Source organism: Enhydra lutris, unplaced genomic scaffold (assembly GCF_002288905.1).
Source record: "Enhydra lutris kenyoni isolate GAN:26980312 unplaced genomic scaffold, ASM228890v2 scaffoldscaffold61, whole genome shotgun sequence".
Classification (NCBI taxonomy): domain Eukaryota; kingdom Metazoa; phylum Chordata; class Mammalia; order Carnivora; family Mustelidae; genus Enhydra; species Enhydra lutris.
Genome location: NW_019154145.1, coordinates 8,336,910 through 8,343,040, shown reverse-complemented (window position 1 = coordinate 8,343,040; position 6,131 = coordinate 8,336,910).

Below are 6,131 nucleotides of genomic sequence, written 5' to 3'. Positions count from 1 at the left end.
ATTGAATTCCTATGTAGTGGGAGAAATACTCACTGGTAGATGATTTTTAAAATATCGTTTGATAATTAAAGAAATATTTTTGAAATGTGCTTCTAAGAAGTTCATTCATTCTCTTTCTAACATGGTTCTAAAAATCTTTAAATAAAACATAACATACAATTTGACTTTCATGTTGTTGGAAAAGGTTTGGAAATATACAGTGAAGATTTTTAGAATGAGAAGCACCTTTTTAATAGCTACCAAATTCTGGACACTCTTCTATCATAGCAATGGTTAAAAGAAAGAGAAATAAATTCGTAAACAAAAGATCAGTCTCCTATATCTTTGATGGAGTATGAAATGTTATAACATTAAAGAGGGAAATTTTGCAATAATAACAAAACTGCCTACGCATTTGCAGTCAACATTACAATTTCGAGCTGTTTACATGGGAGAAAAACATTCAATAAGACAAAACTTTATATGCACAAGGGTTTTTATTGCCATAATTTTATAGTAGAGATGTATAAGAAATAACCCCAATATTTAACTATGCGAGGTCGGAGAAAACACAGAGGTATACTACAGAGTAATAAGCAGCTTAAAAATTGATGAATATCTCTATGACCTGAACTAGTATGGACATATTTAAGGAAATCAGAACAATGCAAAATCTAGGTTTAATAATAGAAGGAGGTAAGGCTATACTTATGAATTTGAAAAACAAACCAACCAACCTTAAGAGGCAAACCAGAAGCTATTGAAAATGGTTATCTGGTGTTGAAATAACTTTCTGGGTCCAAGATGGTGACGCTCCTGCCCAGCGTGCTGCAGCAGGAAATTAGAACAAATAACTTCTGAGTCCCTGTAAATACTCTGCTTGACCAGAAACACAGTAAATCCAGTTAGCTCATCCCCAATACCAAGCCAACTCTGGGCCTTCTCACCCCAAACAGGGTTGACTGGATGGCCCCAGTCAAACAGCTGTTTCCTATTTTTCTATTCCTTGTTTTTTATTCTTTATTTTATAAAAGCCTCTTGCTTCTGCCCATTTGGCAGTTCCCTAAATGAAGACTGACTGCTTCATGAAGTGTTCACTAAAACTTCCATCCCCTAAATGTCTCCTGTGATCGTACTTTAACAGTTTTTGGTGATGAGGATGGGGTCCAAAGCTGACTGCTGAAGACCTATAGGACAATGAGATGCACCCGGGAGTCCCCTGCTGAAGACTTGGAGTTTGCTGGTCCCCTCATTACCAACAGCTCTGGGTAAGTCACTCTAGATTTGAGCTCCGCTCCTTTGCATGCAGCTCTTGAATCCACAAGTTCTATTTTGTTAAATAGACGTATAAAAGACCAGTAGATCAATAGATAATGCTAAATGGTGGCTCTTCAATTAGATTATTTTCAAATAAGATTAAAACGTGAAACATCAACTATTGAAACATAAGTTCATCCACTTTGGCTTCCTTTTCGGAGGAACTAAAGGTATTAGGGTCTATAAGTACACATGTTGTGCCACATTGAAAAATTTACTGTGATGAGGAATATACTTCTAGAAATTATAGAAGGTATTTTTAAACTGGCCAGTCCACAACTACTTCCTTTTAAGTTTTCCCTAGAAATTAAGGATTATAAGGGTTAAGAAAACTAATCAATATATGTAATTAAAATTACTAGAAATAAGAGAAATATCTCTATAGAAAGTACCATGTGCTTTTTTGTAAAAAAAAAAAAAAAAAAAAAAGATACAGAGCTGTGTTTTGTTCAGGGAAAAGGAGAGTAATTTTGTCCTAAAATAAAATAACTGATTTTTTTTCTGAATGAGAAAAATGAAAAAGTAGGATAAAATATGAATGGATATTTAAAAATCTAGGTTTATGGAAAATGAATCTTGAGAATGGATTTCTATATGTGGTCAAGCTGCCTAAGATTGGAATTGATTTATTTTTTAGTGAGTTTTAATATCAAAAAATACACCTATGCAAAATTAGAATTTGGGTTTTCTTTGTTAAAATGACAAAGGTTTTTTTTGTTTGTTTGTTTTGGTTTGGTTTGGTTTGGTTTTTTAGATTACTGACCTGTTCTTAATATGAAATTGTAAACAAAGGATTTATTTTACCTTGTAAGTAATTTGCCTGTAAAGCAAGGGTTTTATGTCTCACCAAAATAATTTGCTGTACTTCACATCATCTTTATCTTTGATTACCTGAGAAAACATAGCCTTCTAAATATTGAAAGAACTACTTTTTTTTTTTTAAACCATGGAACTTTTCTGTATTTGCCTTTGAAGTCTTTAATTGTCACTTTGGTTATATGCATATTTTTGACTTCCCAAAATTCAAATTCTGAATGAAGTCTTCTTACTTTGAGCAAACTTTAGAGTTTTCCAGACAGTCTCTAGAACATCTCAAATGATTTGTTCTGTCTGCTTGTAAAAATAAAAATGTTAAGCCAATTAGACTTATTTGGCATGTTAAATTTCATCGGAAGCATTGTCAAATCAGAAGCAATACTAAATGTTCTTAAGCTTATATCTGTATGGGTATATGTTATTAATAGAAGTGTTCCAGAAATTATATGCATGTCTTAAAAATCTGACATATCTTGGTGTAATGTTACAAGTCATAATTCCAATTACTATCTTAAAATGCTTTATGTCACAGAAATAACCAAAGTTCCCTTGTCGATTCCATTAATGAACTCTCACACGATCTTTAGCAATGGGCATTTTTAAGTCTTTTGTCATATGTAGACTGTTATTGTTTTACTCTGATGCTTTTGCAAAAGTGAGATTATTAGACTAGATCCTATCAAGAACTCTCGATCGCCAACAGTGCTATCAAACTACAAGGCATTGAACCTTGGGTGCATATTTTGCAAGAAGCCTTCATTTGACATCTGGTCCTATATAAGCTCAGGAGACCTCAGAATTGAATTGACTAGGAAGAGAAATAGCCAACACTGAGGTAGACTGTTAGCTCTCCAGATGTGGGATCAAGAATGTTCTTTCCATTCCTCCTTCCCCCTCTGACCGTCCTTTTTGTAGTTCTTTGACCATGAAGGTCTTTATAATTCTTTGGCTATCTTTTTCCTTGACCTGGCCTGAAGTGATAATGCCATTGTTCATGTATCTTGGGCCATTGCAAAGGAGAATGACTCAACCTTCACTTGACTGTTGGCTTTGTCGTGATGCTAGTGATCCCTTCTGCCCAAGACAGATTTCTCCCTGATTTCCAGGGTCTAGTTTTCTGTAGAACAACCTGACTGGATAAACACTTCTGGGGAAGTGGAAACATAGTTACATGAAATACATAAACAGGCCACTGGCTTAAAGAAGCATCCCCTTCTTTGGGATTACCTGATTTATTTGATTCTAGCTAGTTTGGGTTATGGGAGCACTCTACAAATCATAGGCATTGTTTTGTGGCTAAGAATTTTAACTGTGTCCCTGATATGCTGCTTTCTCTCAAATGTTTTAAATTCATGTTGGTATCCATTAACCAACCAACGGAGGGTCTCTCTTCAACTGGAATGACAAAAGAGAAAAGAACGCAACCAGGTCCAATAATACAAGTCTGACGTTTTCTCCTGAGAACAGTACACTGAGATCTGTAAAGGCTGTAAAGGTTTCTGAGAGTCACACTGAGACTGACATTTTGATTAAACCTCTTGAATAGTCAAGAATGATTTTAAAAAGGGGCATCTGGGTGGCTCAGTTGGTTAAGAATCCCGCTCTTGGTTTCAGTTCAGGTCATGATCTCAGGGTCCTGAGACTGAGCCCCGCTTTGGGCTCTGACCTCAGCGTGGAGTCTACTTGTCCCTCTCCCTCTGCTCCTACCTTGTCCCTCTCATATAAATAAATAAATAAATAAATAAATAAATAAATAATCTTTTTAAAAAGGAGATCAAAACAGGGGGAGGGGAGGAACTGTTAAAATAACTTTCTAGTTCCAACGTGGAGCTGTTCCTACCCAGGATGCCATATCCCAAACAGGACTTAGATAACTTCTGTGTCCCTGTAAATGTTCCACTTGAGCAAGCAGACAGTATAACCAGCAAGCTGATCCCCAAATGCCAAGCTAACTCTGGTCATTCTTACCCCAAACAAGTTGAAGGTGTGGCCTCAGCCAATCAGACATTTTCTATTTTTCTCTTCCTTGTGCTTAATTCTTTATCCCATAAAAGCTTCCAGCTTTCCACTCTAGTTTGCAGTTCTCTGCAGGAGACTATCTGCTTCATGAAGTGTTAAGTGAAGTTTGTATCACCTCAATTGTCTTCTCTAATCATGTTTTAACAATGTTAATCCACTTTAAAACCGACATTCAGATACTAATTGACACTGCATATTCTTAGGGAACACTATTATTCATGTCGGCTTAATTCACAGCCAACCACGTAGTGAAAATTCAGATTATATGTTCAATTACTTTAGTATGTTGTTTGTCTTCAGTACCTGTCATCAACCAAATGTTTCTTTGTTTTATATGTGCAATGAATTTTGGGAACAATTATGTTGTCATGAATCACCATGATATCTACCTTACCAAATAGGTTTTGCCTGCATTCTATCACCTAGCATATTAAATTAAAACTTTCAACTAAAATGAAATGATTATAAAAGTAAGTGCCTTGAGACTAATATACATTTCTCTGTCAATAATTATACAATTTAAATTTGAGGACTGGGACAAAGTTTGCCATGTTAAGTAAATCCCCAAGTCATGGTAGTGGGCACAACATAAAGCAAAAGTAACAAAATATAACTTATATTTTCTTCCATCTTTTTAAAGGTACTCTTGTTTTGAATAGCAGAAGTCCTTTTCTTTTTTTCATGAAAATCTTTATTAAAAGAAACAAAAGGTAATTTCCATCACAATTTCCTTCCAAAAATACTGAATTCAATCATATTTTATCACATATTTTAGCTATCAATCCATGTCTTAGAAATGAGGTTTCACATTATTCTGTTTCTATGGAAAATTTCACTGTATTGTTGTGGTTGGTTTACCATATCTTTGCCAACAGCGCCCTCTATGTTCCATAACACAGATACCTAGTGTTCATGCTCTGAAGAGCTGTGGATGTATTGTTCCATGAAAAACACCTTCAGAAAGGAACTCCGGCAGTGCAGTATTATGCAAAACTTAGGACAATAGGTTTTTAGTTGTTTCTGTTGTCAGAAATGTGTCTTACTGTTTAAACTTTCATTACTAATTTTTAAACATTGATTCATGACTCTCTTTTTAAATTACACTGTGTGCATGCAATTATCTTAATGTAGAAAGAACCAGGATTATATAGGCCAAGGTAATGTCGAAACATGTTAGACTAGTTTCCTGTTACTTAAAATCATGTATGTTGTCTGCTCATATTTGTTTCCCTACTAAAATAAAATTAAGCTGGCTTAGACTTCTGAAATGAAATATGATGAGAGAAGGAGAACATGCACATTAAAATGACAACAAAGAATATATATCAACAAGCAGAAAAGCTGACAAAGCATATATAAATCTAAAAATAAGATACTGTGTATTGCCTACCTGCTGGAAAAACATTTCCAATAGAGTTATAAAAACTTGTGTTTGTGAGGGTAGAGTGTCAAATGGAGATTAAACGTTGATAATAGAATTATATATTACATAAAACTTTGGGGAGGATTATATATATACATTTTAACTCAGTACTCTGTTCAGTAATATATCCATTAATATACAAAAAACAAAACATGTACCAAGATAGACATTATAACTATATTTGTACGAACCAGCAAAACTTGTTCACATTTGTAAAATGTTTAAAGAGGGTACTCATTGTCCATGTTGTGGAATGAAATAATAGAGTAAAATGTACAAACTTTGAATGATATCCATAATATTTGCCGAAGGAGAAACAGAAATCCTGACTTAATAAAGTACATAGAACATGATCTTGTTTTCAGCTGTTACAATGGTGTGTCATAGATAATAGAAATTAGGATAAACGGAATGGTGGGACATTTATTTACATTGAACTTTATATTTTTAAATTTTTCAAATATGTATATTTTTATTAAATACAAATCAGTAACTTCTTTTTTTTAAGATTTTATTTATTTATTTGACAGAGAGAGATCACAAGTAGGCAGAGAGGCAGGCAGAGAGAGAGAGAGAG